General features: G+C 43.9%; 1 long non-coding RNA gene across 2 annotated transcripts in view; it reads left to right on the top strand.

Annotated features, from left to right (window-relative positions):
• The window catches only part of LOC310842175, a 71395-nt gene that overhangs the window by 31068 nt on the left and 14637 nt on the right, over positions 1 to 25690 (top strand). The window contains exon 3 of one of the 2 annotated variants that reach the window (XR_014562965.1): positions 8556 to 8948. The exons of the other annotated variant lie outside the window; for it this stretch is intronic. This is a non-coding gene — a long non-coding RNA (uncharacterized lncRNA). Of the gene's footprint in view, positions 1 to 8555; positions 8949 to 25690 lie in introns of those variants that run through there. 2 annotated transcript variants of the gene reach the window in all.

Here is a 25690-nt window from a genome sequence, read left to right as displayed (position 1 = left end):
CCCAATCAGTGGTGTAGCGTGGGTTGTCAGCACCCGGGGCAAGGCAAGTAATTTGTGCCCCCTAACCCGTGGATTCGTGCCCCCTAACCCTAACCCCCAGATGTTGCGCCCGGTGCGGCCGGCCCCCCTGCACCCTCCACGCTACACCACTGCACCCAATTATTCTCTCCGCAGTCTTTACAACCCTGGACAGCATTGTTTTTTCCCTGACCATGCAGCTCCCAAACCATAAATTAATACACTCTCAACAGTACAATGGTAAAATGCCATCAACAGGTCCTTTGAGAGAATATTTTTCCGGAGGATTCTCAGAAAATATAAACTCTGCTGTGCTCTCTTCATGAAGTCTTTACTGTTTTCTCCCCAGGTTAGGTCATCTCTCAACTCCATTCCCTGAAATCGAAACACCGAGACCTGTTCCACACACTTCCCCTCAATAATGTCCGTGTTAATCATGTAACTCCAAAAAAAGAGAAATAACCCAGCTTCTGTCTAGTTCAGGAATAGGGGATCCTCAGGGACAGGGCACACGTTGCTCTCTATCTGGCACTCGGTACTCTCACCAAACCACACCCCTCACAGTCTCCGTCCACACCCTCCTTGACTCTTTTGTCTGACTGGATTGTTCATAGAATCATAGAATTGTAGAGCTGGAAGGGACCCCAAAGGTCTTCTAGTCTAACCCCTCACAATCCAGGAATCTCAGCTAAAGCATCCATGACAGATGACCATACAACCTTGTTATAATTAATTATTATTTATTCAATTTTTATACCACCCTTTACCTGTACGTGGTTCACAGCACGAAAACACAAGATAAAAAAACAAAATAAAACACATGATACAAACAAGAACAAAAACAAACCAATAACGCCCCCCCCCCCATTATGTCCCGGAAGTCTGCTTACGCCTCTCACTTCTTTGGATGGAGACTAGAGAGGGGTTTGTGAGTGTGGGAAAACTAACCTGCTGCCCAAAGATAAAATGGACCTTCATTGCTCTACCCAGTTTTGCCTCTGGTCTACTCCTACCACTGGCAAGTGGCCCCTGGAAGATTGCCCGGGAAGGAATGCAGCCCCTGGGACAGAAAAGGTTCCCCATCCCTGGTCATGTTATACCACTGGTTTCTTTTTTATTACTCCTGTTCACCATTTGTAACTTACACAGTTTCACCAGCAAACAGAGCTTCATTCTGATTAAGAAAAAAAGAGGCCACTTCTTCCAATTTTAGAAGAAGAGGAAGTGGCAAAAGTTGTAAACGATTTATTTGGTGAACCAGTGTGAGGGGAGATGCAGTTTGCCATACTTCCAGCAAGGGATGAGAATAATGGTGTTAAGCCTCAGTCTACATGGCAATGGGGGGGTGGTGCACTAATTGGTAACTGCAGAGTTTAATACTGACCACATGCACATCATACCTTTAAAGCACTAGGACACAATTTTCAACAGCCATGGCTTCCCCCAAAATATTCTGGGAGCGGTAGTTTGTTCAGGGTGCTGAGAGTTGTTTAGGGACCCCTACTCCCATCATAGGGCTACAGTTCCCAGATTGGTACAATAATCCCTCTTCCCAGGGAACTCTGGGAATTGTTGCTCTGGGAGGAGAATAGTGGTTGGAAAACATCACAAAATTTGTCCGAGTGCAAATTTCAAAGGATGGCTATGTTTCTGTTTGCATATTGTTTTGGAGAGTGAGAATTCGATAGATTTAGTTTTAAATATGAACGGAATCAAATTCCCCCCGTATCACTAAAGTCAAGTATATGTGTCATTGGAGGAGATCACCCACAGCAGGGGGAAAAGTTGCATTGGCTTCTCTTTGTATGAATTTCTGTGGGCACTCCAAAATCCTAAGACCGAGCTTGAATAAAGCCAGCAAAAGATTGCAGCATCAATAGAAAACAAACTTTCTGGTGAGTTGAACTAATCAGGCTTACCAATGTCATTTGCAAATAGCTAAATGTAGTAACACCCCCCCCCCCGCACACACATACTCACACACATGCAAAACCAAGCAACCAACAATTCACTCAGAACAAGTCTTGGCATCGCACTGCAACAAACAGAAAAAGCTTGATTTGGTTCTAGCCAACTTGGAATTCAGAGACTGATTTAGAGCAGTGCTTCTCAGGCTATAGCAAATTATCTGCGAGGCCCTTGGTGAAATGTCAGAGTGAAATTTTTAACCTTGGTTCACTTGTTTGCCAGCTGGGAATACCAGCTTCTCCTTTAGCCCGTGAAGCCCATTACAACTCCTGGCTTGCACAGTGCATAAAATTGGCAGGCTCCTCTGTTTTAGAAACGCTATACAGATTATACACTTGATTAACAGACCACCATCTCCACCTAAACTGACTCAAGCCTGTTTTGTAACACCTCCGCTTGACTGAGGACCATTTACCAACATTGGTCTGTGCCCCCCACTTTTCATTTTTAAATCTATATGAATCTGGAAGATGTGAAATACAATAAATAAAAAGAAGGGGGAACAGTGCAACCCCCTCCCACCAGGGTTCACAGCCTCACAAAATAATGTGCATTTACAAGAGACTACCCAGTGACTTAGATGTTGCAAAAAAATGGACCTGATACAGAAAGAATACAAAACAAATGATATTAATACCAAATAAAGCCATATTTCTGTGGGACTTATTATCCCCCGATTCACTTATCGTATAAGTAATGAATAGCCACCAAATCAAGGCAAAATTCATAGGTTTATCTGCACTCTGAAATACCCTTTAATTATGTCAATTTCTCAGAGATGAGAATAAATGATACTTTATTGAACCAAATATTTAAAGAAAAAACCAATTACTCCTTCCAGCAGCTATAATAGAAAAATTGTAAGCGGTTTGCATATTGTAGTCTGTATTCAACTCCTCAAAAATTGATAAAATACACAATTTGGTTTCATTTCAGAAATTTCATTTATTGCCTCTTCCCAAATTTTGTTCACTTATTTTGCAAGGCCACCACATGTGCCAATAGGTTCCTCTTTCATTATATCCCCTCCAACACATGGGGGAACCAATGCTAGTTACACGTGCAAGGCAGACTAGAGTCAAGAACAATTGATGGGTTATTTTAAAGGAGATTTCTCAGATATTTGTAGAGACAGATCTGAAAGGGGTAGCAGGCCACAGTTTTCCCCACTTCACATTGTCCAATAGACATCCAAGATCCATTCCGTGAACAGATTGCAAAAAAGGGTTCTGTTTTGTGTTGTGGTGCAGCTAGACTGGTGACTGGGAGCAACCTTCAAGACCATATAACACCGGTCTTGAAAGACCTACATTGGCTCCCAGTATGTTTCCGAGCACAATTCAAAGTGTTGGTGCTGACCTTTAAAGCCCTAAATGGCCTCGGTCCAATATACTTGAAGGAGCTTCTTCACCTCCATCGTTCTGCCTGGAAACTGAGGTCCAGCGCTGAGGGCCTTCTGGCAGCTCCCTCATTATAAGATGCCACGTTACAGGGAACCAGGCAGAGGGCCTTCTCGGTAGTAGCACCCGCCTTGTGGAACGCCCTCCCACCAGATGTCAAAGAGAAAAATAACTACCAAACTTTTAGAAGACATCTGAAGGCAGCCCTGATTAGGGAAGCTTTTAACGTTTAATAGATTATTGTATTTTAGTGTTCTGTTGGAAGCTGCCCAGAGTGGCTCGGGAAACCCAGCCGGATGGGCAGGGTATAAATAAATTATTATTATTATTATTATTATTATTATTATTATTATGTGTGTGATGGAACTGAAGAAACAAATTTTTTATATTCCTTGATCAGAATATAAGAATTGCCTTGCCAGATCAGACGAAAGTCAGTCTTATTTGGCCTTCTGTTTCCAAAAGGCTTTCAGGTACATGTTCCATTGAAAAGGGTGCAACTGCAGCAAAGATAGAGAACCTGTAGCCCTCCAGATGTTGTTGGATTCCTAGTCCCATTGGTCAGTTTGGTGGTCAAGGCTGCTGGGAGTTGGGACACTTCGGGGGGTTGAATTCAGTCCCATACTGGAAAATTAGGCTGAAAGATGGGTAATTAACAACAACAACATCAACCACAGAGTTCAACCTGCTCGCTAATAATTGTCAAACTACCAACCACTGCATGTATTTACTCGTTTCCTTATTCCCCAGACAACTGCTGAAGAGACAGAGCGCCTCTTTATCACTGTGATAAACATGATGTTCCCCTCACACAAAGTTCCTATCATGAATGACCTTTAATATCAAACTGCTGCAATCTTTTTTTTTTTATAAAAAAAGTAATGCCTTCTTTTACAGCTTGCAGAAGCCAGTGGCCTGTGTGTGTATGTGTGTAGGGGAGCGTGGAGAGGCTGTGGAGAGTCAGGGAAAATTCATGATACAGCTCTTGTTTTTAACCCAGCTAATTAAAATCTGCATGCGCGGAGTGTAACTGAGAATGTAGCCTTCGCCCACCACTTTCCCACAGGCAGGGAATAAAGGTCTTCAGTGTACCAGAAGCTCGCCGGTCTTTGGAAAACAGAGAACAGAGCTCACAATTCATCCCGGCATCCCTTATCAAGTCTTTGGAGTTCAACCCTCCCTTCTCTTCAGTCCCCGCCCCCATCGCTACAACAGAACCCCTTACTGTCAGGGTCTACGTTGTTGCTCAGTGCATCCCACTAAAATGTAACAAAGCTAAAAATATGTTGATTCTCATTTGTTATGCTCCAAATAGAATCCCTTTCCAGTGACTTATTTTGTAGTAAATACATTTACTCACAAAGACTGTTTATTCTGCCAAGAAGTGATTTGAGTGGCAGGCATTTCACAGTTCCATACAGTGACAGTCTGAGGCAGTTTATTCCGTTTCCTTGTCGTTTCCCTAACTTGTTAAATTTCCACATTATATTTGAGCTTTCGCAGAATGTAAAAGCCGCTTCTGGGAAACTAACGGCCTATAGGGCATGTTTAGCATACGTTTCTGCGTTATTTGATTCCAGAAAAATTCATTTACAGCCTGCCTTAACCTTGAAAATTGTGGGAGTAAAGTGAATTAATTTTGGGCTGTGTACTTGTATACAGTTATTTCTTGCTATTTTCAAGGGGGAATCAGGAAAAACAGAAACACACACTTGTGGAAAGGGTGTGTCAGGGAACGGGGGAATAGCAACAAAACATAGTCCAGTGATGTTTGTTGTGTCACATTACACCCACTGGTGTGAATGAAGTTTAGCATGCCTATGTCATAGAATCGTAGAATTGTAGAGTTGGAAATGACCCCAAGGGGCATCTAGTCCAACTCGTTGAAATGCATGAATCATAACTAAAGCATCCATGACAGATAGCTGTCTAACCTCTGCTTAAAAACCTCTGAGGAAGGAGAGTCCACCACCTTCCGAGAGAGTCCATTCCATTGTCAAACAGCTCTTACCATCAGAAAGTTCTTCCTGCTGTTGAGTCAGAATCTCCTTTCTTGTAAATTGAACCCATTGTTACAGGTCCTATGGTCCAGAGTAGGAGAAAACAAGCGTGCTCCACCCTCCACATAACAGCCCTTTAGATATTTGAACATTGCTATTATTTTTCCTTTCATTCTCCTCCTATCCATACCCAATTCCCTCAACCATTCCTCATAAGGCTTAGTTTCTAGACACTTGACCATCTTGGCCGCCCTCTTCTGCACACGTTCCATCTTGTCAATATCTTCCTTATACAGTCATACCTCGGGTTGAAGTAGCTTCGGGATAAGCATTTTTGGGTTGCACTCCATGGTGACCTGAAAGTAATGGAGCACGTTACTTCCGGGTTTCGCCACTCGCGCATGCGCAGACGCTCAAAATGACGTCACGCGCATGTGCGGAAGTGGCAAATCGCGACCCGTAGACGCGGATTGCGTTCGCTTCAGGATGCGAACGAGGCTCCAGAACGGATCCAGTTCGCATCCAGAGGTACCACTGTATTGTGGACACTGGGCACAGTATTCCAGGTGTGATCTGATGAGGGCAGAATAGGGTGGTACTATTACTTCCCTTGATCTGGACACTATACTTCTGTTGATGCAGCCTAGAATAGCATTATCTTCCCCCCCTGCTGCATCACACTGTTGGGTCATGTTAAGTTTGTGGTCTGTCAAGACCCCTAGATCCTTTTTTTCACATGCTACTGAAATCAAGTTACACTACATCCACAGCCTTCCCCTGATCCACCAAGCTTGTAACTCAATCAGAAAAAGAATTGAGATTCATCTGGTGTCACATGTTTTTGAGAAACTCATGCTAGGTCTTAATAATAACAACTGTATCTCTTTCTAAGTGCTGACAGACCAACTGCTTCATCATCTGTTCTAGGACCTAGTATCAATGTTAAGCTGACTGGTTGGTAATTACCTGGGTCTTCTTAATTTAGGTTGAATATGTCTTGTTGTTTATTTGCCTTTTTTATAAAAGATTTTTTTCCAAGTGCATTTCTAAAATTCATTTGGAAAGGCATACATTGAGACACTGGCAACAACTAAGTGATTAATAGTTTTTATCAGGAGAAATACATAGTAAAACAGTTGTCTTCTACTTTCCATGTTCTTTGGGTTGAGGCACCTGGCAGCACAAGCATGCTCCAAGGCAGGGGTCAGCACACTTTTTCAGCAGGGGGCCGGTCCACTATCCCTCGGACTATATTTTTTTGGGGGGGAAATGAATGGATTCCTATGCCCCACAAATAACCCAGAGATGCATTTTAAATAAAAGCACACATTCTACTCATGTAAAAACACCAGACAGGCCCCACAAATAACCCAGAGAAGCATTTTAAATAAAAGGATACATTCTACTCATGTAAAAATACACTGAATCCTGGACCATCCGCGGGCCGGATTGAGAAGGCGATTGGGCTGGATCCGGCCCATGGGCCTTAGTTTGCCTACCCATGCTCTAAGGCTAAAGTCTGGTGAGCCCTTACTCAAATTAGCGTTCTCCTTCTCCCATTAGAGAATGACACATTCTGCCACAATTTCCTGCCAGGATTCAACACTTGGAAGGTGACTGGGCCGCGTTGAGTTGAAATTACAGTCCAAAGAAAGCCTCTTTTCACAGTTCCCATGAGCAAAGTGCCTGCATGTGAGCATTTCTGAGCGATGACCACAAAGCATTGCTCAGGCAGCTGTGTGCTTACTCTGCTATGATGATATCCCATTCTCAAGCATCTGCACATCTCTGCAACATCACACACAGACTTTTCTCTGGGAACTGGATGCAGCCTTGCTGGGTCAAACACAATGAGCAAGGACCTTCCCTCCCAAAATATAAAAAAAAATAAAAGGAAAGGAAATAATAATGATTTATCCCGTAATCATGAAAGTTTTTCTAGGATCCCTAGAGCCACTGGGAAAATCAATAAACCTTAACAACTTAACAAATTTATTATGGTGTAAGGTTTTGTTTTGTTTTGTTTTTGCAACAACAGACTAACATGGAACTTCCTTCGAGAAATTCAGGTTGGTGGGGGATCCCACAGCAGAGGGGCTTCCCCCACTTCCAGAAAGTTACATTCCCATGTGCAAAATGTCATCAGAAGATTAATTACCCGGAGCGTGTCTGCACTACAAACATTGATCATTGTTGCCAATTTAACTTTCACATATTAGCGCAAAGAATCCTGGGTCATATAATTTTTTTGATAGCATGGAGAAGCACCTGTTTGCGACTAATGGTACACATCTATTAATATCTACTTGGAAATAAGTCTCATTGCGTTCCATGGGGCTGACGTCCAGGCACATGTCTATAGAATTGCAGGTGGGCAGAGTAATCTGATCGGGACGGGGAGAGGAAATGTCTGATGAGGGTTTTCTGGAAATTTTCCTATGCAAATCACAATTGGACTATTGCAATGCATTCTGCATAGGGCTATCCTTGAAAACGGCCTGGATGCTGTATCTAATGGAGAATGCTTCTGCCAGGCTATTAAGCGGGACAGTGAGAAGATATCGTAAAACATCAATCATTAAGGCCCTGTACTGGATGCCTGGATGCTAAAGGGTCCAATTCAAGGTGTTGGTAATGGTATAGAAAACTCTAAAGAAGGACCTATCACACTTTTTGTCATGGCATGAAGATGCGCCTTTCACTCCTTGAATGGATGTACACACTGTCTTAAGTTAAGCTGAGGGCATAGGGAGAAGACTATGCCAAAGACAGTTGGAGGGAGAACACAGCCCTATTTCACATCACTCTCTATAGGGAAGGCATCCGAGGATGAGCTGTCATGTTGGATGGTGCCACTCATGTTCTTGAGGAAGGACACAATCTTCTTGTGGAGCTTAGGTGGGCATCCTATCTTGGAGAGCAGTCCTTTTCGGTGGATGAGGTCCAAGGCCTTCATCAGGTCTCAGCATTTCTCCTGCAGCTGGCGCAGTGGGAAAATCATGTCGACTGTTGACCTCTGAGCTCCAAAGTCGCATTTCGACTCGGGATAGACCCTGCCTGCGAGCGACTGCAGTCTTTTGAGAACTAAATGGGTGGCGGCTTTCCCCACAGTACTCAGCAGAGAGATTCCACAATAGTTGTTACAGTCACCTTTTTTTTTTTTTTGCAGGGGGTCACAATGCTGGTGTCACACAGGTCTTGTGACACGAATCCGGTTTCCCAACACTGCAAGAGAAGGCCGTGGAGATGTCCCATGAGGGAGGAGTTGAGGCTGGCTTTCAGTACTTCTGTTGGGGTTCCATCTTGTCCTGAGGTTTTACCATATGCCTGGGAGTTGATGGTGTTCTTCATTTCATCCAGGGAGGGAGGAACATCCAGCTCTTCCATGGAAGGCAGAATCTGGACACTGTCAACTGCTGTGTCAGTGACCATATTTTATAACAACAAAAACAGTAATATTTATACGCCGCCCATCAGGCTGGGTTTCCCCAGCCACTCTGAGCGGCTCCCAACAGAGGACTAAAAACAGAGTAAAACTTCAAACATTAAAAACTTTCCTAAACAGGGCTGCCTTCAGATGTCTTCTAAAAGTCAGATAGTTGTTTATTTCTTTGACATCTAATGGGAGGGTGTTCTACAGGGCAGGTGCTACTATCGAGAAGGCCCTCTGCCTGGTTCCCTGTAACCTCACTTCTCACAGTGAAGGAACTGCTAGAAGGCCCTCGGAGCTGGACCTCAGGGTCTGGGCTGAACGATGGGAGTGGAGATGCTCCTTCCGGTATAGTGGGCCATGAGTAAAGTTCCCCATAGTCCTCCACCCTTCACTTCATCTACCTGCAGTGGTCTGTGATGATCTCTCCAGGCAAGGTTTTCAGCGGTGTATTTTTCCCGACTGTTGGTCCAAAGGCTTTCTTCATGCCTTCATACATTTTGTGAGAGTTGAATGGTCTGACACAGCTTTAGCCCAAATGTAAACATTCATTTTTCAAAAACAAAAATTTAAAAGAAGGTTATAGTTTCTAATTCACGGAAAAATCTGCTTAGATAAATCATTTTAGTGAGTAATAGTCTCTGGACAATAGGCCAATTTAACAATTCATTTCATAAACAATTGCTAAATTAAAAAAACCTGTCTCTGAATTTTTCAAAAGTTTGGTTAGAAACAGATAGGTAGTGGGCATCATAAATCACATGGGAGTAGGAAAATGTTGCGGGAAAAGTGTCCAAACAATTACTTTTTACTCAACCCACAGTTTGGCATTGTCCCTGAGCCATGATGGATTGTGTGTATTAGAGGCAGTATTCTTTCCTTCACAATGTTATCCCATTATGCACGCAAAGCAATGTTGGCCACGTTATCATTAACAGAACATTTTTCTTTTTTCTTTTTAAAAAGGAGCTGTCTCCCTGGACACAAGGTGTTTTTCATTCTCAGGAGCATGTTACGCAGCACATACTACAATATGCCAACGTGCAGATAAAGATGCTTCTTCCTGCACCATGTCTGAAAATTAAGAGAGATCTGGGAAACTTGAAAGTGTGCGGGAGGAACCTCTCCCCCCCCCCCCCCCCGCTGATGGATGCATTCCTTTGGGAGCAATGTGTTGGAGGTGGAGTTGGAACTGGCCGTGGATGGTGCCAGTTTTAGAAGGGCCATGGGTTTGCAACATTACAAGTCTCTCTCTCTCTCTCCTCCTCTCTCTCTGCCACCCCATCACTCCCTCTCTGTGCTACCATACCGCACATAGTTAGTGTGGAGAGCCAGTGTGGTGTAGTGGTTAAGAGCGGCAGTCACATAATCTGGGGAACCGGGTTTGCGTCTCCGCTCCTCCACATGCAGCTGCTGGGTGACCTTGGGCCAGTCACACTTCTTTGAAGTCTCTCAGCCCCACTCACCTCACAGAGTGTTTGTTGTGGGGAGGAAGGGAAAGGAGAATGTTAGCCGCTTTGAGACTCCTGAAGGGGAGTGAAAGGCGGGATATCAAATCCAAACTCTTCTTCTTCTTCTTCTAGGCTGAGGGATGCAGTTCTGCACTCCTCACGTCGATGGAATAACTTCTCCAGAATTTGCAAATGTCTTCGGAAGCATTATAAGTCCTTTCCTTTTCAGAATGCATCTTATATTGATCCTAAATAGATGAGGGCTTAATATTGCAAATGGGCCATTGACAAGCAATTGACAACAGGCTTCTAATTTTCTAAATTTATTTTTTAAATGTGCAGGATTTCCCCCTGAAAGGGTAAAAGGGTAAGAGCTCATGGGCCATCTTGCTCAGGATTGTTAACACACTGACCAGCAGCAGCTCTCCAGTAATAATAATAATAATAATAATAATAATAATAATAATAATAATGCGTAGTCTGCCCATTTCTCTCCCACCCCCTCGGCGCAGCCCTGGGAGCCAGCAACACACGCTACACCACTATTTCCCAGCTCTGCTTGGAGACAGAGGGAACTGAACCTGGAATCTTTTGCGTGCAAAGAATGTGCTCTACCACTGAGCTTAAGGGCTTTCCAAAAGAAATAAGCATTTTGAAGTTAGAGAAATAAGCATTTTGAAGTTAGAGTGAAGTCGAGGGATCCTGATTCATTTTCAGTCTCTGGGCAGGGTGCAATCATTAACTGTCTTAATCAACTGTCTTCTTAGCAATGGCCTAGTTCTGACAAGTCAACTTGTGAATCTTGCATCTCAGATAAACCAATGTGCTCGAGAATACATCTTAGAGATGTGGGTTTGGATCCTAAGTTAACTCAATGAAGTTCATAGAATGAAAATACAGTCATACCTCGGGTTAAAGTCGCTTCAGGTTGAGCATTTTTAGGTTGTGCTCTGCAGCAACCTGGAAGTAACGGAACGAGTTACTTCCGGGTTTCGCCACTCACGCATGCACAGTTGCTCAAAATGACATCATGTGCATGCACAGAAGTGGCGAATTGCGACTCGCGCACACGCAGACGTGGGTTGTGTTCTGCTCAGGATGCGAACGGGGCTCCAGAATGGATCCCGTTCGCATCCAGAGGTACCACTGTATCCTATCTCCTCCTTCATCAGTCCTGGCTGAAACTGATGAGAGTTGAAGTCTGAAAACATCTGGAGGACAAGTGCCCTGAACTCTGCCACAATCCCAGGTTATTCAGCAGTGAGGTAGCTACCTTCTGTATGTGCTGAGTGATACTTTCAATTACTGCTTCACATGTCCTTGACATTCCAATTAAGTCTGGGCCCCGGAAAAGCCCTATGGTTGCATATCACCCCATCGCATTGTGTCTTGACAGTAATTCTCAAGTCATCGCCAAGCATCATCTGACGGAGGAAGTGACTAGAAAAACATGCAAAATAAATACAGCGCAAGATTGCATCAAATAAGAGATTCGCAAATCTCCACGCAGGGCAGGAAAGGTCTTTTGAGGATGTTATTGGCATGGCAGTGCACTTTAGGCATATTCATCATTTCAACGAAGCCTGGGATTTTCTCCCTGTTAATATGAAATATTCACGGCCGTAACTGTCTTGGTGAGGCACCGGGCTGTTTCTCATTAGCGGCGGTTGTCAAGGGGAAAAAAATGAATATGCTGCTGAGTGTTCAGTTTCTGGGAAAACGTGGTTGAAACCTGAGGAGCTCTGCCGATTCTGAGCTTGGAGTCAGATGTTTGCAGATGGGATGTTCCCCATTAAGTAATGACTGAGGGCCATATGGAACACATTACAAATCAAAATACTGATTGATGAAGTGCCTGTGGTCAACTTTCTACAGAAATGAGAAATTTGAATTTATTATCACATCAGCATGGGGCTACTCTCACGTACAATCACATTCTGTTTGCCTCTACACTCCCCACAAGCCTCCTACCCCTCACCCACCCCACACACTGAATCCCACCCCCCAATGCCTCAGATCCACTATTCTATGATAAACAAAACCTAAGTAGAAGCTTAGTTTCTGCTTTGGTCATTAATTTAACAGATCTGGGCTGAGTCAGGATATATGCCATCAGGTAGCAACATAGTAAAACTTTAATTTTTGTCTTGCTTTAGGATGCTTTTCCCCCTGTTTTATTCATTGACACATCACAAGACCCTTTACTAAAGGTGTGTATGGCTGAGCAAAGCTTAGTAATTGTTGTCAGGGATGGAAATCAATTGGGAGAAAAGGCACCCCTTTCACTCACCTTTCTGTTTCTGGGTGAGTGGGGTTCAATCTATGGCACCTCCAGTTTAAAGGATTCCAGGCACAGAGCAGCAACAACTCTTGCCTGAGACCCCACAGAGCTGGGGTCAGGTGGACTAGACCAGTGGCGCAGAGCTGCGAATCTACAGGAGTTGCTGGACTCCAACTCCCATCAGTCTTAGCCTGCACTGGCCAAGTATCAGGGAAGGTGGGAGTTATAGTCTAACAACATCTGCAGGTTCCCCACCTCTGGACTAGACAACATATCAGTGGTCTGTTCATACTGCTGCAATCATAACATTTCTCTGCCTTTCAGGGTCACAGGGCACAGAGAGTTTTGCTGTCTAGGAGAAAGCTTCAGATGTGCCTTCATCATCTCAACAGCTGCATTTTTTAATCATGCATTTTGGACATATTGGTAAGGGGAGTTATGGAAGCCATGCCACACCAAAGCAACCCAATATGGTATTTATGCATGTTCTAGAGATATCTGTCACAGTTCCAGTTGCCTTCCAGCTCATGGAGGGCAAACTTGGGGGTGGTCTCCTCTACTTTCATACCCTGGTTTTCTAGGGTTCTAAAACATGTGAGGAGCTTAGATGCTTGCTGCTCCACAAGGTTGCTCTTCATGAAGATTTATGAAAACTTACCTTACACTATTTTGAATATCTGAGGCTTATTAGACACATTTAGATGCATGCAATTCATGTAATGCTCACCCAGTGGCTGCTTCTCTGCTCCAGAGTGTCCTTGGAAGGGAAAAGATGGCAGCCATATATCAGAAAATCTAAGAATTATAAAAGTGCAGAAGTAGTACAGAAATAGAGCAACGCAAGGGGTCCCTTGATCCAAACTTGGGGGTTTCTTGACATGATTCAGCTTGTGGTGAGTGCAGACTCCCAAATCGCCCTGATGCACCTCATTATTCAACCCCCTTCACAGAGCTGATGCGCAGCCATGCGCAGCCATAGTATTCTTTCACCAATTCAGGCCAAACGTTATTCTCAGGGCTGGTTTACCCACTCCACGCGCAGTCTGTGGGAAAGTCCCGACTTCTGCTGATGATGCATGCTTAGAGGCAGCCCCTCCAATCTCTTTATCACATGCACAATCCCAGGACAGGTAGCATCTCCCTTGCAGTGCTTCAGGAAAAACCTGTAGCTCAGCTCTTTAATGCCATGCCAATCAAGCACAGCACGTTTTCTAATCCGACAAATCCTTTAGTCTAGAAAGGTCCATCAGCAGGCTTCCCCCCATTTCTTTTTCTTTCTTTCTTTCTTTCTTTCTTTCTTTCTTTCTTTCTTTCTTTCCTTCCTTCCTTCCTTCCTTCCTTCCTTCCTTCCTTCCTTCCCTCCCTCCTTTTTGAGGAAGAGGTTTGGGGATACTAGGTTTTGGGCTTGGTGTGAATCTGGGGACACTAGCCCCATGCACATTGTCTATAGCAAAGGTGGATGAGAGAATGAGAAGATTATATACCTCAAAATGCAGCAGTAAGATCCTCCATTACTGCTGGGGGTGGGGCACATGCCTAGGAAGATGGGGCTCCTGCAACTTTAACAGTTGTGTGGAAGAGGGAATTTTAGCGGGTGTAGCCAGTGTTGGACCAATACATTTTTCCGCCTGAGGCCAAGGCCAATGTTGTGTCCCCATTCCACGTCCAAAAACCAACCAAGGTGGCAGTTGACTCTTAGTTCAATCAGAGCCGTAGCTAGGTGATCATGTGCCCTTGGCAGAACTGGCCAGATTGCGCCCCCTAGCCATGGACAAATGAGCTCTTCTTTCCGCCTCTCCTCCAACCTCCCCCTCCACCCATTCAATTCACCCTCTATTTAAAACCATTTCTTATGAGGCAATAATCGATATTTATATTTATGGACATATTTTTAGGCAATTTTGTGCCCCCCCCAATCGCCTGCACCCCTGGCCACCCCCTAGCTATGGTCCTGAGTTCAATATTGGTGATGGGTTAGGATCCTCCACTACATCTGAGGGCCGTAGCTTAGGTGGTTGCTACCCCCCTCTAGCACCAGAATCTGCCTCTGCCCGAGGCAACTATCTAACTCTGTCTTGGCTGCAGCTTGCATGAGGAGCTGCTCTATACCTCCTGAAATTCCCTCTTCTTCAAGAGTAAAAGTGCAGCACCCCCCTCCTCTTCTGCAACCCATCTCAACTTCCTTATGATGGCATCTTCCAAATTCCCATCATCAGATGGATATGGTGGGCAGATCTACAAGGAGCAAATTGCAATCCATTCCTTTCCATGCTGACTTCGCTGATTTGGAAGGCCGCCCACCATCCGATCACATATACAGTGGTACCCTGGGTTACAGATGCTTCAGGTTACCGACTCCGCTAACCCAGAAATAGTACCTTGGGTTAAGAACTTTGCTTCTGGATAAGAACAGAAATTGTGCGGCGGCAGCAGGTACTGCTAAAGTGGTACTGCAGGTTAAGAACAGTTTCAGGTTAAGAACGGACCTCCAGAATGAATTAAGTTCGAAACCTGAGGTACCACTGTAAAAGGTTTTACTTTGTGTTTTGGACAACCTTCATGGGTCTCCAAGTGTCCTGACCATCAATCATGGGAGCTGAGGCTCTAGAGCAGGTACAGGGAACCATGACCTTCTAGATCCTGCTGGAGTTCATCTCTACCATCATCCCTGACCACTGGCCATACTGGCTGCACTGGGTGCAGATCTTCTGGGGCGCTGCTGCAGGCACTGCAACTATGACACCCAACGGAAGGCAGAAGGTGAGGGGCAGTGCCAGGGAGATACTGGATTTTGGCATTGCACAGGGCACTGCTGAAATTTGAGACTCCAAGATCTGCCAATATCTATATTGCCTGAACCACCCTTGGATGCCTTTTTGACCCGTCCACATTCTGCACAGGTATGCAAAGCAATGGGGAACTGTGCCCACCTGCTGCCCCCAGCATTGGAATGAATGAGGATATTCTTGTATACCAGTAGAAGCTAATGCTAGCCCTTGGCTGAAAGGTTAACATCACTGACGGTGTCACTTTCTTAGAAGCAAAACAAAACAGAGAGACTGATTAAAATGAAATACTTGCCTGCATCTCTTGACACAGCAGTGGTGAGTCATATGTGATCAAAACCAGACGCATAGCAAAACCAGACTGCTGGTGCGAAACATCAAAAAGTGGCAGAGCAGCTTTCAAACTGATGGCTGGGGGAGAAAAACCAATGGGAGCTGATGAGCATCCGGTTCAAGTTAAATGATCTCTACAGATTGAGGGTCAAAATGTTTCATAGAATCTTTGAGTTGGAAGGGACCCAAGGGTCATCTAGTCCAACCCCCTGCAATGCAGGAATTTCAGCTAAAGCATCCATGGCAGATGGCCATCCAAACCTCTGCTTAAAAACTCCCAAGGCAGGTTCGAGGAAGAAACTCATTCAAGAAAAATGCAATTGAAATCTTCAAGGCTTCAGATCACAGCTAATTTGTTCCCGTGACTCCAGTGGGACTTAAAAGCACAACTTCCTTGCTCGTGATTGGGGATGCAGACTTGCAGCACTTCCGTATCACCAGGTTTTTTTTCAGGTGGGACTCAGTGGCATACTGGTCAATGTGAGTTGTGGGATTAGAGTTAATTGGAAGGTCTTGTGCAACCAACTCCTTTCCTGGAAGAGGCTGCAATTAAAATTCTTGAGCATTTCGATAAGATTCAGCGGTAGATCAAGGGAAGGCACACCTGAACACCTGGATTCCCTGCCAGCTACAAGGGGTTTGATCATGGGAAAGCTTGCTTGAAACCCATGAAAAATGAAACCAGCTATCTCATGTCCTGCATTCAAAGATAATAGAATGCAACCAAGAAGGAACAGAGATTTAATGGGCAAGACTCATCCTACCCTGGCACGATGGAAAACTTAAGAAACGGTCATTTCTATTCCGGACATTTTCATTGGCAGTGTAGAATTGGATTTGGATTGGGGAGACCTGGGAGAATGTTAGCACCAGACTACCCAGCAAGCTCCCAGTGGGGAGCTGAGTTCAGCTCTCCCTTCTTATCCCCATTTATGGGCAGATTTATGCTGGTTTATTCCATCTCCCCATGATACCTCTAGGTCAGGGGTGGGCAATGTTTTTCAAACCAGGGGGAACATTCCATTCTGGGCAACTTTTTTGGGGGTCATGTGCTAGTGGTAGACAGGATGAAGCCCGAAGGGTGCAGATCAGTTGCTACAATATCTACATGGCAGAACGACACAAAGTTAATAAATAATAATACGCTGTGTTATTGTTTTCGTTTGTTATGGTGTTATGTATTTTTGTGTTTTTACATTGTAAACTGCCCTGTGATCCTCGGATGAAGGCAGGTGTAGAAATTTTAATAATGGTGATGATGATGATGATGATGATGATGATAGTGATAAATTAGTTTACAGGAGCTTCATTCTCACTTGTCGCTGAATGGTGTAGAATGGGGGACAGGGATGGGACAAATTAGGAATGTTGTAATTGTTGTCAGTCGGAAATGAAAGTCCCAGAAAGAACATGACACTTGGGTAATTCTTGGCCTACTCATTTGCATTGTCATCATCAATGCCACTACCAAGGAGTTTAGGTGGCCTAAGAAAGGGAGAGAACCCTCAGGCCCAGAGGCCAAATGTGGCCCTCCATTTTTTTCTATCTGGCCCTCAGGACTCTCCTCAGGCCACACAGATTCCTAAGCTATACTCCTTGGCTGCCTTGCTTTGCACACACTATTGGAGTGTTTCTGCCTAGCTGGAATTCTGCTAGTGCCACTTGCATGCCTAGATGCAGGACAGAGAAAGGGGTGTAAGTGTTTGTAGAAACCAGACTCTTCTAGAAATGCTAAACTTACATTTGTTGCTCTGACCACTTCTGCCCCTGGCCCTGCCTGTGACTGGCCCTTGGAAGGTTGCTGAATGCGGCCCTCGATCTGAAAAAAAAAAGCTCCCCACCACTAGCCTGAGAAATTGCAGCGAAGGTTTCAATCTGCATGGACCTTGTTCAGAGTACTAAGATGACTTAATGAATACGTGTAGTTACCATATGAATAAATACCGTATGAATAAGTTGGGCTTCTATGAGTTGCAGAGAAAGAAAGAAGAGAGGATATCTGAGGTCAGGCTTGTCTGAATAAAGAAACTTTGAACAACGGAGACGTTGGTTTAAGATTTGAGGAAAGTTTTTAAAAAGAGAGAGAATGAGAGTAAATGAAGCATAGTGGAATATTAGCACAGCTTAGCAAAGGAGCCCAGAACAGCCTGCCAGTTGCTTCCAAAACACATGCAAGTTTAACTTTGTTGCTGAGGGGGAATTAGGGCCGACACCGCTGGAGTCTGACTGGAAAAAGAAAGAAAAGAAAGAGGTCCTCTTGAAGAACATGAAAGCTTTCCCCCTCTCCTGCCTTTTATTGACTTCGGATGTCAAATGTGGCCCTCGCCAGCAAGTTTCCACTGAGGTAACAAAGGTATGCAGGACTTCAATGGGGATTTGGTTCTCCCAATTAGAGTCGGAGGGTCACTTGCTGGCAGGGCGTGGGCCTGCTGGAAAAGAAAGCAGCCCCAAGCAGGCTGCATGAAAGCAAACATTTATTATTATTTTTTTAAGGAGGAGGGAATGAACTTTTTTTTTAAGGAAGTGGGAATGAACAAATGTCACCGATGATTTTACTGATAATTACTCCTAGCAGCGAAGTCAAGAAAGCAGATTTGAACTGATATTAAAAAGGACCAACAACAACTTTCTTTCCTCTATATAAAAAAAGAAAGAAAACTTTTGAGCTTTATACCAATGGCCTCTTGGAAAATATATGATAGTGGCCAGTGGCTGTCTAGAAGTTACCATAAAGAAGTTGCTTTTTTGCTAAGTGTGTGGAAAAAAGGAAGCTATTGTATTTGAATGGGTACTCTTTCAGCATCAGCAATATTCATTTCCATGTTCAAGAGTCGAAAGTTGCCTTGAGGACATTAAATCTGATGAAGTTATAAGAATGCTTTATATAGTGTTGGTGTATTTGTCCATCTGGTCCATGGTGACTGGTGCTCATTGGAACTGATAGGGCAGAAGGCAGGGAGACAGACCATGGGGGCTATAGAACCAATGATAGGCAGAGCCAACCAAGGCTGAATCTACACATATATTAAAAACACCGTGAAAATGCTGTTAAAAAAAGAAGTTTTAAAATATATATGGAATTTGCCATTAGCTCACCAACGCCATTGACTGTCACATTTGTATTGTTGTTGTTTAGTTGTTTAGTCTTCCACTGCCTCCCACAGTTTAGTCAAACTCATGCTGGTAGCTTCGCGAACACTGTCCAACCATTTCGTCCCCTGTCGTCCCCTTCTCCTTGTGTCCCAACATCAGGGTCTTTTCTAGGGAGTCTTCTCTTCTCATAAGGTGGTCAAAGTATTGGAGCCTCAGCTTCATGGTCTGTCCTTCCAGTGAGCACTCAGGGCTGATTTTCTTAAGAATGGATAGGTTTGATCTTCTTGCAGTCCATGGGACTCTCAAGAGTCTCCTCCAGCACCATAGTTTAAAAGCATCAATTCTTCGGCGATCAGCCTTCTTTATGGTCCAGCTCTCACTTCCATACATCACTACTGGGAAAACCATAGCTTTAACTATACGGAACTTTGTTGGCATGCCACATTTGTATAATACACTACACTTAAAACATTATTTTTGCAGCTGTATAGCTGTGTCCCAATTCTAGCTTCCTCCCCATCCTCCTCTCTGCTGTTTTCTACAAAGACCAAGTAATAGAGGGCGCTGACTTGAACTGGTTATAAGATGGTGGGAATGGTGGTGGGAGGGGGCTGACTATGAGCAGACTGAGCTTGCATGCCCTCCAACATGTTGGAGCAGGAAATCCAGACGCGCAAGAGCATGGTGCCCCAAAATGTGTGTTTTCGCTTGGCCTTCTATAGCTGATGACCTACCCCCTGATTTGAAATAAAAAACCCCAAGTTTGGCTGTGTTTTAAAATTTGGGCAAATAAAAAAGAAGCTGTCATTCCAAACCTCGCAGTTTGCTTTTCATGTTAATCAGAACCACATCAGAAATGTATGTTCTCTGAATTAAAGAAAAAGGAAGAGGAATGACTGGGTCAGCTGTCGATGTAATTTGCTAAGAGCGTGGAAAACAAACAACCCCCGAAACAAATAGTTCTAAATTTAAATAAATTTAAGAAGGCTTGTGACTGATCCACTATTAAAAATCCATTTTAATAGTTATAGCTTATTTTCTTTAATGAAACTACATAGGGAAGTATTGAAATGCACTAATTAGCCGAAAAGGCCTCATTGTTTATGTCTTTTGATCACTGTGGCTTTTTGGCAGAGCAGTGCAGCATTTCAGTATCCTTGAGAGGGATGAGTAGGTTTTTGACTGCCATCCAGGGCTTTGTCAGTAACAGTATATGCCTATGATCCTCAAGATGTAGATAGATATCATCTTATTTCCTCTCATCAAATGCTTTCATAATAAATGCACTTTTTGTTATGTTATGTTATACACTGTCCAGTGAGTTCCTGGAGAAGCAAATGACTGAGAGGAGGAAAGAAAGAACACATTCTTTCCTTTTCTCTTTTCCTGGCGAGTGCTGTTCGCCGTAGACTTTTCGTATTTGTAAAAGAAATGATGCAGAGAGGAGGGAGGGAGGGAGAGAATTCATGACTGAAATGGTGAGCATCTAAACCACAAACTATGGCAGGAGGAGCCTAGGGGCCAAGAAGCCGCTTCGTCTGGTTCTTGGAGGATTCTGCCATATGTGTGTGTTTGTGTGGTAAAAAAAAAGGGCTGCACAGTTTTACTTGAGAGGAAAATAGCATTGAGGACTTTTCCACATGTTAATATTCTTTCCTTCTTTGGTTCTTTTATGCAAAATGTGCTGGCTCATAACTATTTTGAGAACCTATGAGATGCCATGGGCATTTCATGTACATTGCTATCTCGCAGCTCAGTGGCTTCATAAAACATACAAAAGTGTCTTCCATAACTGCAAGGCCCTCAAAATGAAGCAACAATTTATTATAGAGTTCATAAATAGAGTCTTGCCGTACCATTTTTGTGGGTGATATTTAAAATGCAGTCAAACCAGCAATTCAAGTTTTGCTAGATAGGCACATGCTAGGAGCAGAAGCTCACAAAGTCTTCCTGTAAGTTTGCTAGAGAGGTCTCTGTGAGAGACATTCCCACTGTGCTCTGACAGTGGGAGGATGTAGCAGCCTGGGTACACACTTTTCTATCACTTTCACTTTCTCTTTCCACTCTGCCAGCAATGTGAGAACTCTCCGGTAGTCTGAGCACCAAGCCAAGACTCCATTTAAGCTAGACTTAAGTACAGTAGTAGCTCTGTTTAAGAACAGCCCTGTTTACGAACTATTCGGTATATGAACTCCGCAAAACCGGAAGTAGTGTTCCGGTTTGCAAACTTTACCTCAGTCTACAAATGGAAGCTGAATGGTGGAAGGGCACTGGTGGCAGGAGGCCTCATTAGGGAAAGCACACCTCGGTTTAAGAATGGCTTTCTTTTAAGAATGGACTTTTGGAATGGATTAAGTCCGTAAACCGAGGTACCACTGTACAGTACGTTTTTGTAACCAAATGACCATTTTAAGTCTGCTTGAAGAAAGCTGCTGCATCTGTTGCAAGTATTCTGAGTGAGTAAATGTTATTTTTACCTTTTACAAGACTGTGATTGTGGGGAGAAAAGGGGGAAATAACAGGAAAATCCAGTCTGCCTTAAAGCATCCCAGATTATTGAAACTAAAAAGCTAAAACTAGGCTAAGCTTCCCTTTTAAACTGCAAAGGGGCGGCACTCTGCTGATCTCACAAATGTGAGGAAGGAAGGATAATATCTAATAAATATATATAATCTCCTAGCATCTATTCACATCCCAACATTTTGAAGAAGTCAGATTGTGCAACAAAATACAATTCCAATCCCCAGACTGTTTTCTGGAGAACTGCATATCCCATGACAATACAGGAGTTCGCCATCCTTGGTTTATGGATGAAGTGTTGAGTTTGGAGCTGAATAGACAGTTTCCAACACAAGCTCCATCATGGAGCAACCACTGCTGCCTTGTAAAGAGGTCATAAAAATGATAGCCTAGCTAATTCTTAAAATGTAAATGACTCCGCTACTGGAATGAATGAGGAAGCCATTCTAGACATCAGAGCTCCATGTTCAGACTGGAATTATGGAAGTCCATAATTATCCCGTTCTGCTAGAGCTTTGCTGAGGAACTGGTAGCAATGAGATGGTAGCTTCTTGAAGTCAAGGTGAGGCAAATCAAAATAACCAACCCCCCCCATTGTTCCTCAACTTCACCATAAAGTCCCAGGGCACACTACATCTAAGAAAGAAAATACAATACTATAAAACAAAACAAAACAAAATCCCCACCCTAAAATACAAATCAGGTCTCTGGCCAGTTCCCAGTAGACTCTGCCAGTTGCTCTTTGAAAGATGTTGTCTCAGCAAAGGACCAGAGTAATCTGAAGGTTGAAGAAGGTTGGCAAGGTCTTTACTTCCAGTGCCTCCACCCCCTGGGGTCGTGCCTGCGATCCCTAAAGGACCTGTAACTTATTCTGCAATTGCCTGCTCCTGCATGGCTGTGGAGCAGAAGGCATAATCCCCAGTGTTTGAGGAAGAAGGGAGTGTTGTTTCATCACGCTGGGATGATGTATAATAATAATAACAACCGCTCAGAGCGGCTAACAACAATAAAATGATACAACATACAAGAGGGTGTTCCCCTCCTAAGGGGGGTTGATTTGTGAATAATCTGAATAGGAGTCCTCTTTTGGGCAACACTCAGACCTGGGTGTAAGGGCCAGGATAATAACAGGATCTCTAAATCAGGACAACACTGTTTTGTGTTCTGCATGCTCTTGTTGTCACACAATGCACCCTTAACTCATGGAATTCATAAGATGGCATCCACGGTAAGGGCCACTGTGGTTTTAAGAAAGGAAAATAACGGAGGGTAGGTCTACCAGCTGCTTGGTAACAAAGATGGAAAAGGACTATTGGCTCCTTACGGGCTTCCCACAGGCATCTGCTTGGCTACTTAAGAAAAACAGGACAATGGCCCAGATGGACCTTTGATCTGATCCAGCAGGTTTCTTCGTATGTTGACTGTCTTCTGGATGAACCCACCTAGCCAGAAAGTTGTCTTCACTGTGCATTTGTGAGAGAAAATGTAGGAGTTGACCATAGATCCATGGAGGAGAGGGATCTAGTCATGACCGTGGGTGGTCCTTCCTATGTGGCCTATGGTGCAGCCAAGACCTAAATAGCATCCAGCAATCATGGACTATCTCTGCCAATAGTAGCTGCGATTCGTGAACAGCCTGAGAGTACTGAACTCTTGTCTTTGTGCTGCAATTATTTTGATAAATCATATAGAAGCACTGGCTGCCAGCTGGAGGAGGACAAGCTAAAATCTTGGCAGAACGTGTGGGTTCCATAAACGCTGCTTTGGATTCTCCGATCAAAACACAACAGTAAAAAATAAATTGATCATGAGAATAATGAATAAGAGCATGGTTTATAGCGCGGAAGTGGGGGAAGGGCAGGACTTTCCTTATGCAAAATATGTAGATCCGTTTTAGAATGGCAGAGTTGGAAGGCCTAGTCTAGTACCCTTGCATTGGTACATCCAGTCGCTGCATAATATTAATATTTGCAATATGGCCTGGGGAGGGATGAGGCCTGGGGGAGAGAGGACCAGATTTACCTGCCAGGCAGGCCTCAGTTTCACAACCTCTGGCTTACATGGCCAAACAAATGTTGAGAAGGAAAATTCTGAAGTAATTGCTTGTTTATCATGTACTGGAATGACAAATTACAAGGAACAGTACAACTATATGCTCAATTGGGAATGCAGTACAATATTAAGAAGTCTTAAGTGCCTAACAGTTTTCTTGCAAATTGTTATTGATTTCCCTCCTCCCTGTAATGACAAAGAAGAAGAAGAAAACAATACAAACAAAACTTGTGGAGTATAATTATGTTCATGTTTAATAAAATAGCAAGGAATATAGGAAGTTACTGTTCACCAAGCCACCAATGTTCCACCTAGCTCTTAATGCAAACGTTCTTTCTAAGAAATTTCCTCTATTGTAAGGCTTTTTAAAAAAATGTTACTTTCCCCGTGTTTTCCTTGTGCACACTTCCCCCTCATATGGGATTTTTGAAGCACATTTCTTGGGTTGAAATTGCAAAATTTGGAAAAGTTTCAAAGGATACCAGTGTTTCACTTCATGCATTGTTTCAGGAAGTGCAAATTAGTTAGGTTTGTGTTAAAATGTGAACCGAAGCAGATTTCTTCATTGTTCCTATTGGTGCAGACATAATTCTCCTTTCTCCTGTCTTGGGGAGCGAATTGTTTCCACAGAAATCAAGCTCACGGCTAATGAAACTTGATATAGGTCCTTTCCCCCTTGGGATCTCCCTGATCTGTGTTTTACTCTCTATCCAAACTGTTCTTTGTATTTCCTTTACTTATTCGAAACAGGCAGATACATTCCTTGGCAACCCTCCTTTGTTTACAACAGGCGAGATCTCCCTAACAAGGTAGTCATGGGATGGGAGGAGGAGAAACTAAACAGTCTCTGACTGCTCCCACCCATCATTCTTTAGACGAACCATATCACTAGAGAACAAATCTGGATCCCATATAAAAACTGAAGCATTTGAGGAAATAACAGAGGATCTGCAAAATCTTTATCAGTGTTACTGAAGAGCTGGGTGACTCTGAGCAGGAAAAAGGAAGGAAGGGAGCCGTAATAGGGTCACAAATCATTGATTAGGTGTCCCCTAATTTTGGACCAGCATGGTTGTGTCTTGCACATGCAGAGGGTAGGAAAAGTTGGAAGATTCCCAGAGTCTTTCAATGCCTCTCTTCCAGGACTGGTTCACACATGCATGTGCAACAATTGATTATCGCTGTATGCTGAGGAGATGGCCTTTCCATTCTCCCTAAACAGATTCATGAGGCATCTATAGCACCATTGATTTGGTTCAGGGCCCAGTTTGGTGATCCTGATTAGTCTCCAAACTGAACCAGACAAATCCACCCGCAATTTGAACTGGGGTGCTTGCACAGTCCTAATCCCTAATTAAATATGTGGTTGGCAGCAAGGGGGGAGAGACAAGGAGACATTCAAGCATCATCTCCCTCTCCAAGCTCTCCTTGCTGCCGCCCATTTTTCACAGGCCTGGTGGACCTGATCCAGGGCAAATTGGGGCTGCCTTGACTTGCTCTGGACAAATCCCATATCAGCCGAATTCATTTTGGAATCTGGGATGCACGACTTGGTGCACAACGCTAGCATCTACATTGTTATTGTTTAGATGCCAGTTCAAGACCCTGTGACTACTCAAGGCTTCTCATCAGCGTGTTCCTGCTATGCAACTTACCCCTTCCCTCTTACCCACTGCTTCTGCCCTCTAAATGTCCCTCCAGAACTCATGAAGATTGGCAGGCACATATTTGCGAAACATGGAGAAGGCATAATCCTACCCTGAGAGAGTTGATTTGCATGACATATTCTGGTGCGAGTGCTAGACTGGAATGGCATTAACAAAGCCTGGCATACCAGTGAGTTGTCTTTTGAAGGGCCAGTTCCCAGTTGGTGTTTATTGTGTCCAATGCCAAAAGAAACAGAAAGTGTATTTCACAATTTTGTCCAGTGCTGAATAATGACCTGGCTCCCAGTTGCATTCCTTTGCTCAGAACCTATCCTTCCTTTCTTTACATAGAGACGTTTGGTCAAGTTTTCTCAGCTTGGGTTCTTAATATCCGGCCACCGATGAATACGTATTCCTTTAAGTGAGGTTAAAATGATAGAAAGCAATCCTCTCTCCCTCCCTTATCCCAAGGGGGTGGCTTTGGCAAGAAGAAAAGGGAGGGGTGACAAGGAGGAAAGGGAGGGGTTGGGTGGGGGTGGGGTTGCTGAGAGCAGGGGCACAGCTCCTAGTTCAATCTCAAAAGAACAGAGGTATTTAGGAACTCAAGCTGTTAAGGGCTGCATAGACCTAAACCTGGACATTGAATTGTGCCCGGAAGACAACTGAATAGAATTCCCCAGCAGGTGCAATAGAGATTGGTGAAACTGGGTTT

The sequence above is a fragment of the Podarcis gaigeae genome (genome assembly GCF_964106915.1).
Source record: "Podarcis gaigeae genome assembly, chromosome: 3".
Taxonomy (NCBI): domain Eukaryota; kingdom Metazoa; phylum Chordata; class Lepidosauria; order Squamata; family Lacertidae; genus Podarcis; species Podarcis gaigeae.
The sequence above is the reverse complement of the archived record's forward strand: the minus strand, read 5'-3'. Positions and strand labels throughout refer to the sequence as shown.